Source organism: Mobula hypostoma, chromosome 2 (genome assembly GCF_963921235.1).
Source record: "Mobula hypostoma chromosome 2, sMobHyp1.1, whole genome shotgun sequence".
Lineage (NCBI taxonomy): Eukaryota > Metazoa > Chordata > Chondrichthyes > Myliobatiformes > Myliobatidae > Mobula > Mobula hypostoma.
In genome coordinates this window covers 147435592-147449074 of record NC_086098.1, presented here as the reverse complement: position 1 = coordinate 147449074, position 13483 = coordinate 147435592, and the positions used below count along the sequence as shown (strand labels likewise).

The 13483-nt window shown below is 42.5% G+C and overlaps 1 long non-coding RNA gene across 1 annotated transcript in view; it reads left to right on the top strand.

Annotated features, from left to right (window-relative positions):
• LOC134359685 (uncharacterized) overlaps nt 1–4522 on the top strand; it is a 36311-nt gene extending 31789 nt beyond the window's left edge. Inside the window, exons 5-6 of the long non-coding RNA XR_010021170.1 lie at nt 2703–2847; nt 3714–4522. This is a non-coding gene — a long non-coding RNA (uncharacterized LOC134359685). The remainder of the gene's footprint in view (nt 1–2702; nt 2848–3713) is intronic.
• The last annotated feature ends 8961 nt before the right edge of the window (nt 4523–13483 follow it).

Below are 13483 nucleotides of genomic sequence, written 5' to 3'. Positions count from 1 at the left end.
TATATGAAGCCTATGATTTTACTTATCTTCCCTGTGAGAGGTTCCGCAGGACAGAGGTTAGCGAACACTCTTTGCTGTAACCTACTATTTTTCAGTTTCCTCTCTGCTCTCGATACATTGCCTAGGGACTCTGCTGCTGAAGCGAAGTTATTTAACTTATCCTGTTCCATAGCCAGTGCCTGCTTTTATTTTTTGTGGGGTCTTTTCTTCATTTAGTGTAACATAGATTGTCCTCGGAAGTTGACCTTCCAATTGGCCACAGGACAATGCCTTGATGCAAACAAATAGATAACATACTCTAACAGCGACTTACCAATTATTGCAAGGTGCCGGGGTTGACGGTGGTATCAGTCGAAGTTGGACACAGACCGAGGAATTCCGTCTATCTCAGTGAAGCACCTGTGGTTAGAAAAGGAAGTCATTTTCTCAGAGTCATAGAGTTATAGAATACAACAGCACAGAAACAGGCCCTTTGGCCCATCTAGTCCATGCCAAACCATTTAAACTGCCTAGTTCCATCAACCTGCATCCAGACCATAGTCTTCCATACCTCCCCCATCCATGCACCTATCCAAATTTTTCTTAAATGTTGAAATCAAACCCTCATTCACCACTTCCACTGGCAGCTCTTCCCACACTCTCACCACCCTCTGAGTGAAGAAGTTCCCCCTCATGTTCCCTTTCAGCATTTCACTTTTCACCTTTAACCCATGACCTCTAGTTGTAGATGCACCCAACCTCAGTGAAAAATGCCTGCTTGCATTTACCGTATATATGCCCCTCATAATTTTACATACTTCTAACAAATCTCCCCTGTCTTCTACGTTGTCAGGAATAAAGTCCTAACCTTTTCAACTATTTCTTATAACTCAGGTCCTCGAGTCCCAGCAGCATCCTTGTAAATTTTCTCTGCACTCTTTCAATCTCATTGATATCTTTCCTGGAGGAGCTGCACACAGCACTCCAAATTAGGCCTCACCTGTTATGTTTCGTAACTCTAAAACATGAAACTAATGGAAAGAAAAAGAGGGAGTACTGATCCACTTTCAGTACTGAGTTGAAGGTGACCTTAAAATCACCTTGGATCCTGAGAGATCCATTCTGCTTAGATTCTGGAGCCACTGGCATTGCCCATGGACTCCACTCAACCTCAGAAAGAATTCCTTCAACCTCCATGTGATCTAGCTCACTGGCTACTTTATCATGGATGGTATAAGGCAGTGGTCCCCAACCTCCGGGCTGCGGACCAATACCGGGCCGCGAAGCATGCATGCGGTAGCCGGAACGCACTCAGCATATCTTTAAGAAAAAAGTCGAAATAAACAAACTAATTAATTAGGTGCCGCCCGCCATGTAAATGTCTGTCCAGATCAGAGGCGATTACCAATTTCACTTTCTCTATGCGATGTTCACTCCTCTTTCCAGGGCGCTGGAGCCTTTAGCTGTTCCATTGTTTGGTCAATTTAAACGCCAGCCCAGACAGGCTGAAAAGACAGGGTTGTCAGGATCGAGGTGACATGTTGAATCCACACAAACTTCTAATAATGTATAGGCACTGCCGTGTGCTTTCTTTGTAATGACAGTTATGTGCTGGTCCCAGGACAGATCATCTCACACTTTTCAGAGAGAGAAATGTCGGTCCTTAATGCTGAAGAATTTAAAGTTATTGACCCTCTCCACCTCAGTTCCTCTAATGAAGACTGGCTTCTGGGCGGCACCTAATTAATTAGCTTGTTTACTTCGGCTTTTTTCTTTAAAATGTGCTGGGTGCGCTCTGGCTACTGCTGCACCCCTGCATGCTTCGCAGCCCGGAGGTTGGGGACCACTAGTATAAGGAACTGGACAAGCTTGGTAAGACTTGGGTGTGGCATTTTCATTTAACACTATTTTACCCCTGATATGTTTGACTTTTCCAATGTGGGTGAGTCTAGAACCAGAGGGCACAGCCTCAGAATAGAATCCTTTAGAACAGAGAATGAGGAGGAATTTCTTGAGCCAGGGGGTGGTGTGTCTGTGGAATTCATTGCCATTAATTGCTGTGGAGGCCAAGTCATGGGGTGTACTTAAAATGGAGGTTGATTATCTTGATTAGCAAATGGCATCAAAAGTTATGGGGAAAAGGCAGGAGGATAGAGTTGAAAACGATAATACCTCAGCCATGATGGAATGGTGGGGCAGACCTGATGGACCAAATGGCCTAATGCAGCCTCCATGTCTTATTGCCACATGGTCTTATAACCCACATAGTGAGAAATACTGTACATCACCCTCAAAATTCTTTCCCATTGTGCAGCACATTTTGCCATCTGCATGCCAGCATTTGCAAACAGTCCCCAGGTTACAACAGGGTTCTGCTCCCAAGAACGGTCCATAACCCACACTGTCCCTCATCAGAAATGAACAAAAGAGTGTGCTGGAGAGGATCACAGGAACAACAGCAATGGGAGAGCAAGCAGGCGTGGGAGTGAGCGAGTGAGCCGGCTCAGAGCTGCCCAATCTGCTTGGCTCGACCCAGCCACTGAGTGTGGCTGCTCGGGGGTGTGGGAGGTGGGGGGTGGAGAACAAAAGCTTGTGGGAAGAAGATATCTGCAGCCTCACGACAGAAGGTAAATCTGCTACCAAGAAGTAACGAATTTTATGTCATATAAGACTAAAAATCAATCTGATTCTGGTTCTGATACTAATTCTTAGTCTGATTCTAGGTCTGAATCTGATTCTTATTATGATTCTTATTCTGGTTATAATTCTGATACTCAAACACGAGGAAATCTGCAGATGCCGGAAATTCAAGCAACACACCCAAAATACTGGTGAACGCAGCAGGCCAGGCAGCATCTACTGGAAGAGGTACAGTCGACGTTTCGGGCCGAGACCCTTCATCAGGACTAACTGAAAGAAGAGCTAGTAAGAGATTTGGAAGTGGGAGGGGGAGGGGGAGATCCAAAATGATAGGAGAAGACAGGAGGGGGAGGGATGGAGCCAAGAGCTGGACAGGTGATGGCAAAAGGGATACAAGACTAGAGAAGGGAGAGGATAATGGGACAGGAAACCTAGGGAGAAAGAAAGGGGGAAGGAAGCCCAGAGGAAGATGGAGAGCAGGCAAGGAGTTATAGTGAGAGGGACAGAGGTAGAAAAAAGAGAGAGAGAAAAAAAGGGAAAAAATAAAAAATAATAAATAAATAAGGGATGGGGTAAGAAGGGGAGGAGGGGCATTAGCGGAATTTAGAGAAGTCAATGTTCATGCCATCAGCTTGGAGGCTACCCAGACAGATTCTCTCTGATTCTGATTTGGAAACTGTTTCTGATTTATTGTGTTTGGGCTGATCTGCAAATAGCTCCATCTCACAAAGGGGTCAATGATAAAGAGAACAGTAATCATAACAGGCATCTCACAAACAGTTTTGGAAATTGGCTACAATCCACGTTTGAAACTCCACTGGTTAACTGTGAGGTCAGGTGGATACATTAGCAATACTAACCGGATTTACGGAATGGAATGTCCAGGCCATTTTCCCTATGGGTGCTGTTTGACCAGGAGGGATCTAACCTGGAGAAATTTGTGCACAGCAAGCATGCACAGGCAATATAACTAATCGGTTATATTGGTTACAAACATTGGATCCATGCATGGTTTTCCATTGTTGAATGTAAAGTAAGACCGTTAATTCAGCAAAAAGCAAAATCTTATATTTTTATCTACTTTATTTGTTTAGTGACATAGTGCGAAGTAGGCCTTACCAGACCTTCAAGCCACGCCACTCCAGCGATCCCTGACAAACCCTATTGACCCTAACCTAATCGTGGGACAATTTACAATGACCAATTACCCTACCTGGTATACCTTTGGACTGTGGGAGGAAACCAGAGCACCCGGAGGAAACCTACGCATTCCATGGGGAGGACGTACAGAGACTCCTTACAGAACAGCGCTGGAGTTGAACTCCAAACCCTGGAACACCCTGAGCTGTGATAGCATGACGCTAACTGCAGCTCTACTGTGATATATACCATGATAAATATCCATTGAAGCTGATATTCACATGGAAACAAGTAACCATTTCATTGTGTTCCAAATTTCATTGGCTGGTTCTGGAAGGTAGCTTCAACATAGTGAAGAATCACAATGCTTATTCATACTGTCTGAAGTTGGTTATTCATAAATTATCAGATAAATCTGCAATATACATTTATTATAGATAGACTAGACAGACACTATCCTTCTCTCAGGGTTGAGGAGGAGGAGGAGAAGATGGCGGCGTGACGCAGCGCGCGCGGCCACTCCGGTGAATGATATCTGTTATGTGTCAAGTAGGGTGCCGTGCACAATTCTAATTTGATGGAGACGGAGGTAAGAGTGTAGAGGAACATCTGGAGGAACCTCTGAAATGTCCGCTTCGCTGCCGCTGTTACTGTGTGGTACGGAATATCCGGAGGAATATCTCAGCAGATTTCATTGAAGGATCAAGCCAAGATTCAGTCCCGATTAAAATGTCAGGATTTTCTGTTTCAATAAATGAATCAATCACAGCCGATTTTCCTTTTATACTGCGGCAATTAATGATAACAATTTTAAACCCATTACTTTTACTAATATCCTTGCGAGCACTGTCTTTTTTAGTATTTCGAGTTTTATTGTGAGCATTGCGTGCATTTCTTTGTCCATCAACATATTTACATTTAGTGCTAGCGGAAGGGGAGGGGTGGGGATTGTCATCAATGGGGGTGTGGCTCTTACCATCTTTCCCAACAATGGTCCAACCATCTTTTGTCTTCACACATTTCAGCGGAGGAGAGTTTCTCTCTGCTTTGGGTGTGCTTACATGAGCCCACCCAGCAGCAGTCTTTTTTTCAGGGTTATTTTTGGTAAATGACCAGCACAATTTGGCCTGGATGATCTTAAAGCCATATGGTTCCATGCATCACAATCAGAGCATTCTTTCAAGGATGCAAGGCTTCCAAAGGAGTGACTCAATTTGAGCATACTTGTGAGGTCGCTTGATGAATCAAAAAAGTGAACTTGCGAAGTTAATGGGCATAGCCAAATGGCACTTAAGTTTTTGAAGTGGAAATCAACAGTATTATCGGACACATTAGAGCAATTAAAATGAAAGCAGTTTTTACACATCGAGCACTGAATGCCAGAATCTTTAACAGCATATGACCACAAATCACAAGGGTACTTTGGTTTACGTCCATGGTGCTGAGGTTTTGGGCCTGGGTTGAGGTTAATGTCTCTTTCCTCCTTTCTCCTCTCTCACTCTCTTGTTTCTTTGTTCTTTCTCTGAATGGTGGCTGATAGGAAAAGGGGAGGTGCAACGAGACCTGGGTGTCATTATACACCAGTCATTGAAGGTGGGCATGCAGGTACAGCAGGCGGTGAAAAAGGCAAATGGTATGCTGGCATTCATAGCAAGAGGATTTGAGTACAGGAGCAGGGAGGTACTACTGCAGTTCTACAAGGCCTTGGTGAAACCACACCTGGAGTATTGTGTGCAGTTTTGGGCCCCTAATCTGAGGAAAGACATCCTTGCCATAGAGGGAGTACAAAGAAGGTTCGCCAGATTGATTCCTGGGATGGCAGGACTTTCATATGAAGAAAGACTGGATGAACTGGGCTTGTACTCGTTGGAATTTAGAAGATTGAGGGGGGATCTGATTGAAACATATAAAATTCTAAAGGGACTGGACAGGCTAGATGCAGGAAGATTGTTCCCGATGTTGGGGAAGTCCAGAACGAGGGGTCACAGTTTGAGGATAAAGGGGAAGCCTTTTAGGACCGAGATGAGGAAAAACTTCTTCACACAGAGAGTGGTGAATCTGTGGAATTCTCTGCCACAGGAAACAGTTGAAGCCAGTTCATTGGCTATATTTAAGAGGGAGTTAGATATGGCCCTTGTGTCTAAAGGGATCAGGGGGTATGGAGAGAAGGCAGGTACAGGGTTCTGAGTTGGATGATCAGCCATGATCATACTGAATGGTGGTACAGGCTCGAAGGGCCGAATGGCCTACTCCTGCACCTATTTTCTATTTTCTATGTTTCTCCCTCAATTTCTTGTTCACACATTTTCTTGATTCTTTTCTGCTTCACGGTTCAGCTACGTCAGCCAGCAGAGCAGGGCAGTACAATTTGGTGAGCAATCTGTTGCACAGGTTTTGGACTCCCCTTCTCCACACAGCTGATGAATCTCAAGGAACGGCAAAGTCCAATACAGTTTGGCACCAGCTACATCAAACGAGTTCCACATCAGCATTGAACTCAATATACAACTACCTGAGGGACTCTGGCTCCGGATTTTTCCCTCGCGGTTTACTCCCAAAGCTTTCCTCATGAGTATGTATAGCTGCAAGGCAGCAGAGGTTTGAGACCAGTGTGTTCCTTCTCCTAGATGTGCTGCCAACCACAAATGATGAGCCCCATCTCCCTGAGCAACTGATTTTAAGACGCCAGAAACCCACTTTTGTCCCTTCTTCAGTCAGTAGAAATGGTTCTGTAGTAACTTCTACTTTGAAAAAGGCACCCTCGACAACTTCATACCAAAGAAACAAATTTATCTTGAACTTCAAAACCGTTATGTATGTACAGAGGCTTTCACAACCCGTACAGCATAGCAGGTACACTATATACAAAACCCACCGGAAGTAAAAAAGAATGGAAGTAAAACCTCCCTTTATCCTAATTAGTATTAACTTACTTTTAATAATGCTCACATTACAACAGGTTGCACACATGAGGGCCAGGAGCTGGACTTGATTGCCAGAGGCTATTTGAGACAGATGTCATTGGGAGCATTTTATTGGAAGAGGCAACTTATCTCCACAGGAGACCTGCTTGTGGAAAAGAAAGCTTTGATGCCTCTGGGAACCAAATTTGTTCAACTTCTCATCATTTAAAAAATGCTTGTCTTTTTGCTTTATTCTGTCATGCTTATTTTATTCTGTCACAGTGGATGATGTCATAATTGTTCACGTTACATCACAACTGCCATGTTGTCCTCAGTTCAGTTAAAGAAGGCAATTCAAATTGACTTTGCCTTGACATTATTGGTGGGGCAAGCATTCTAATTCTCATCTGTTGTTCACTACAAACCAAATAGCTTCCCAGTTACTAGCTTTAATGCTAGATTTTTATTTCAGATTTATTTTCTGAAAAGAATTTAGTGACTCAAGATTGAAAGTTGTTTAATGTCATTTCCAGTACACAAGTGTAAAGGAGAATGAAATAATTGTCACTTTGGATCCAGTGCAGCACGAAAAAAAGATGAAGAACACAATAATAATAATAATAAAACAATAAGTATATATACATAAGATAGCTTACATACATAGATTGATTGTATGTCTATAAAGCGACACTAGGCACAGGAGTGTCTGTACATAAGGTAACTCTGACAGGAAATGATAATATACTGCTTGTGGAGGTGTGGAGGGGTGGTTTAGAGGGTGGAGGAGTTGATCAGCCTTACTGCTTGGAGAAAGTTACTGTTTTGGAGTCTGGTGGTCCTGGCGTGGATGCTATGTAGCCTCCTCCCTGACAGGAATGGGACAAACAGTCCACCAGCAAGGTAGATGGGATCCTTTTCCCTGCACCTTTCTGTATATATGTCCTTGATCTAGCTACCACGTAGACTGAAATTCAATCCCTCTATCTCTCTCTTGCTAAACCAACAATATAATCACTCTGTTACTGAACCTCGGCTTCCTTGCACAGGTCACTGGAAACACATTTTGCCCTGAAGTGTCAGGGTGAGAAATGGAAACAAGATAAAGTGTCTCCAGCACAGATAATCCATGTGTTCTTTCACACGTCACTCCCTTGTAACAAACTGCTATGTTGTGGAAAATTATCAGAGCCTCTTGCTCAGTCTAGCTGATTGCCCACCATAATAGCAGTTAAAGTCAGGGCTGGAAATGTACCTGGAAGTTAGTTGGAATAAACACCTTTTATTTTTATTTAGAGATACAGTGCAGAAGATGCCCTTCTGGCCCAATAACCTACCTACTGTATTTAATCCTACCCTAATCACAGGACAATTTACAATGACCTATTAACCTACTAACACGTATGTCTTTGAATGTGGCAAGAAAGTGAAGCACCCGGGGGAAACCCATTTATTCACCGGAATAATGTGCAAAGTCCTCACATCTGGCACTGGAAACGAACTCTGAACTCCGGAAGACCCCAATCTGTAATAACGTCGTGCTAACCACTACGCTACTATGGTGCCCATACGTAATTTAAAATGGTGGAATGTTCCAAAGACATTGCTGCTACAGAAATGTCAGAAAATAGTGAGAGTAATGATCAAGACAAGGAGATTGTCAACGCGTATAGTGTCGTTTCAATATTTTTAAATGTAATCCCTACCTTTGCTACGAGAAGCAAGATAATGTAGTGTTTAGTGTAACAGTATTGTGGGTGCCACAGTAGTATCACAGTTAGTGCAACACTATTACAGATAGGGATATTCCCGAGTTCAGAGTTCATTTCTGGCACCAGAGGTAAGGAGTTTGTACGTTATTCCCTATTACAGATCTGGGCGTCAGAGTTCAGAGTTCAATTCTGGTGTCCTTTTTAAGAAAGACTGAAAGTTCTTCCCGTGTGTATGTTGGTTTCCTCTGGGTGCTCCAGTTTCCCGCCTCAGTCCAAAGGGGTACCAGTCAGTACGCATTTTGTTTCTCACATCTTAGAAAGGATGTGCTGACGTTGGAGAGGGTTCAAAGGAGGTTCACAAAAAAGATTCCAGGATTGAAAGACTTGTCATATAAAGAGCATTTGATGGCTCTGGGCCAGTACTCATTAGAATTCAGAAGAATGAGGGGTGATCTAATTGAAAGCTATCAGATTTTGAAAGGTCTCAATCTATGACCAGAAGACACAGCCTCAGAACAGAGGGGCATCCTTTTAGAACGGAGATGAGGAGGAATTTCTTTAGCCAGAGAGTGATGAATCTGTGGAATACTTTTCTACAGGCAGCTGTGGAGGCCTGGTCTTTATGTATATTTAATGCAGTGGTTGATAGATTCTTTATTAGTCAGGCATGAAAGGATATGGAGAGAAGGCAGGAGACTGGGCCTGAGAAGGAAATTGGATCAACCATGATGAAATAGCGAAGCAGATTTAATGGCCAAATGGCCAAATTCTGCTCCAATGTCCTGTGCATTGAAATGTGGCACTTTGTTACTTTGGCCCTAATTGAGCAGAGTGTCATAACTGGTATTGATATTGCTATTGGTTTATTGTCACATTAACCAAGGTACACTGAAAAGCTTCAATGGTCTTATAATAGCAGGGATGAAGCTGTCCTTGATCCTAATGGCACATACTTTCAGGCCTTTTGTATCTTCTACCTAATAGGAGAGGGGAGAAGAGAGAATGTTGAGGGTGGAAGGGATCTTTGCTTATACTGCCTGCTCTACTGAGACAGCAAAAAGTGTAGACAGGTTCACAGAGGAGAGGTTGGTTCCAGTGATGTCCCAAGCTGTGTCCACAACGCTCTGCAGCTTCTTGTGGTCACTTGCAGATCAGATGCATCCAGACAGAAGATTTTCTATGGTGCATTGATAAAAGTTATAACCTAGAAGTGTGAATTGGCATCAGCAAGCCCTGAATATGAATCACAAGAGGATGCATGGCCCTTGTCCTCAAACTCCCAGTTTCCCAAATGCACCAAGCAGATCTTGTTTCCGTTCATCCAGCAACCCACACTTCTCCAGTGGGCAATGTATCCTTAACAAATAAACCTGACTCTGATTCTGATTGTTTCTTGAATTAGGGAAACAAAGTAATTCAAGTCTCCCACTCTAGCAATATCTATTCCAGATTCCAATGTAATCGGCCCTCAGATCTCAGATATTAGCTACAGAAAGCAAAAGTTGAAACTGTCCCGTTGTTTCGTCATGAGCTTTTGACATCTGATGTCCATGAAGCGCATTAGCATTATGGATAATTATAAGCAAGCAGTGGTTTTCATGCTTGCATTAAGTCAACAGCATTATGAATAGGCACAAGGTAACTGATGACATTCAGAGTAAAATGAGGACCAGCGTATTATCGGCTGCAATTCCTCATACAATGGAAAAATGCACCCTTCCAGGAGTTGGAGTATGATACCAATTAGGAATCAGCCATTGCTTAGATATTGAACCAGCTTGGATAACTTCACTCACCTGAACACTAAAATGACTCCACAAATTGTGGAGTCACTTTCAAGGACTCTATTACTCATGGTTTCAGTATTATCTATCTACCTATTAATAATGTTTCTGTATGCACAGTTTGTCTTCGCTTGCACATTGGTTGTTTGTCAGTCTTTGCGTGTAGTTTTTCATTGATTCTGTTGTACTCTTTGTTTTACTGTGAATGCCTGCAAGAAAATGAATCTCATGGTTGAATATGATGACGTATACATATTTTGGTAATAAATTTACTTGAGCTTTGAACTTTATTCTGAGCTGCACCTGTCAACTATTCAATTTTATTTTTCTTTAATTTTATTCAGAGTTACAGTACAGAACAGGCCTTTTCCACTCTAACGAGCCTCACTGCCCCCTATTTAAGCAACTCACCTATTTAACCCTAGCCTAGTCACAGGACAATTCGCAATGACCAAATAGCCCACAAACCCATATGTCTTTGGACTGTGGGAGGAAAGCAGAGCACCCAGAGAAAGCCTACACACTCACGGGAAAGACATACCAACTGCTTACAGAGGACGCTGGGCAACGCTTCACATTGTCCGTTAAAATGATACGCATTGTCACTTCCAAAATAAAGCGATTCCAATGTTTCTTGAAGAAGGAAAGGGTTACTGTGGCGATCATTATTAATGGGCAATGCTGCTTGACTCGTGACCAAGCCTTGTTTGCACCTGTAGCAGCGAATGACAGTATGAAGGCATGCTAATAGGCTCTGTGACATTATGGTACGTAGGTGTTTTGTCCCCAACGTTCCAACATCTCTGTTATCTTCAGTGTAACTGGCTCCGGCTGTCAAAACACCCAACACTCTATCACTGCTTCATTGCCATGGAGACATTGCAGGAGCCATTATAGATGAGAACTTCATCTTTTTCCACTTTAGGGCTGAAATGAGAGAGGAGGTTAAATGGGGAGCCATCAATCTTAATGAAATGCAATTATTGTTGCACTTATTAATCATCACAAGCCACTTGCTCGTGGCTACTCCAAGATGCAATTTGTCAAACTTTGCAAATTTCTCTAATTTCATGCCTTTCCTCTCCCACCCCCACACCCCTCCTCCCTCCCCGTCAGGTTGTTATTTTTTTTCTTGTTGGAGTTTACCTGAAGAAGGAGCTGAAGTGATTTCCCAGGATGAACCCAGAGCGATGTTAATGTTCACCATGGAAGCACAGATGGTATCATCACAGGCAGACATGAAAGCCCCCGGTAACTGAGCTGTGTGATTGCACGTTCAGAATGCAATATCACCAAGTACACCATGGACTGCTGGGAGCAATACAGCTGTTGTCCTTGGACAACATCAACGGGTGCAGTGTAGGGTCACCAAAGTTGCTACTGGAAGGACAATTAACGGCGAACACTTTGAAAGATAGGCAATACTTCCAAACACATAGTGAACCAGAATCACTGGCATATGTCATGAAATTTGTCGTTTTGGGGCAGCAGTGCATTGCAACACAGAATAATTTTAAAAAACATAAAGTACAATAAGAAATATATATAAAAATTAAATATAGTAAGTCGTGCAAAAAGAGGGCAAAATAAAATAATAGTGAAGTAGTTTTCATAGGTTCATTGCCCATTCAGAAATCTAATGGCAGAGGGGAAGGAGCTGTTCCTGAAACATTGTGTGTGTGCCTTCAGGCTCCCGTACCTCCTCCTTGATGGTAGTAATGAGAAGAGGGCATGACCTGGGTGATGGGTGTCCTCAATGGGGGATGCCGCCTTTTTGAGGCATCACCTTTGGAAGATGTCCTCAATGCTGGGGAGGCTAGAGCTCGTGATGAAGCCAGTTTGACACCAGAGTTACTTCACACAAAATTCCTCGTGAAGATCAAATTCTCCTACAGAAGTTTTGAATTTCCTCTAGGATAAATAATTCCACTCATTTTCCAAACCAAAGAAGTAAGCAGAAGGAAAATTAAAGTTTGAAGTTCAAAGTAAAATTTATTATCAAAGTACAAACATTCATCTTAAGCGACCCTGAGGTTCAGTTTCTTGTGGGCATTCACTGTAAATAGAAGGAAACACAATAGAATCAATGAAAGGCCACATATAACCAGATAATAATTAACAATGTTAGGCTTCATCTCTTTGTCCAGTTGAATCGTAGGGCTAAAACTGGGAGGTCCACCTCCCATTAAAAGCACTTCGATTTATACGTAATGTTCAAGCAAGATATATTGTCCAGCAATTTGTACTTTTTAAACAGGACAAAAATTATGTGTAACTAAAAGGAAATGCCTCAAAGAAAAATCACCAGTCTTTTGAAATCTGCATAGAGTTTCCTTCATTATGCCTCATGATACCACCTTATTATAATAGAGTTATCACTTTGGTCTGGACCAGAGACTTCACGACAAAGATGTGCTGAAAGACTGTTCCAATTGGAATTCGCAAGTCAATATACACACTAAAAAAAGGGAGTGATTTTAATTTAATATGATCAACTTTACTTGCCTTACATTATTCAAGATTCAAGATTGTTTAATGTAATTTCCAGTACACAAGTGGAAAGTGACATAATAGTTACTCTGGATCTGATTCAGCCCACAAAACACAATAAGATAAAGAACACAGTATTAAAAAGACAATAAATACTGATACATAAGATCGATTGTATGTACATAAAGTGACTCTAGACAAAGGAGTGTCTGTACGTAAGGAGACTGACAGAAAATGATAAAGTAGTGGTGGTTGGGGTTGTGGAGGGATGGGTTGGTGGGTGGAGGTGTTGGTCAGCCTTACTGCTTGAGTAAAGTAACTGTTTTTGAGTCTGGTGGTCCTGACGTGGATGCTATGTAGCCTCCTCCCTGATGGGTGTGGAACAAACAGTCCATGAGGAGGGAGAGTGGGACCTTCCACGATATCAGTGGCCCTTTTCAGCATCTTTCTGTATATACAGTATGTTCTTGATGGTGGGTAGGCAGGTGCATTGGGAAGTTTTGACTACCCATTTATAGAGTCCTCCATACTCTTGGCAGTAAAAGTTAAAATTACCACCAGGAATTCTGAAACAAACCTATCCTGACTTGATTAAATTTCATTTAAATAATCATACTTAATTGTTGGAATAATTCTGGAATTCTATCAAAGATTTTGGTGAGTATTTACAATAATCCCAACTTTTATCTCTCGTTACGTTTCCAACATAGTGCGCATCCTAAGTCTGAGTTTCTGATCTCTGTGAGATTTACAGACATCCGCAGTCCAGTGCATCAAAATTGTGAAGTGGTATGGTGGCTCAGCAGTTAGCATAGCGCCTTACAGCCGCAGTGAACTG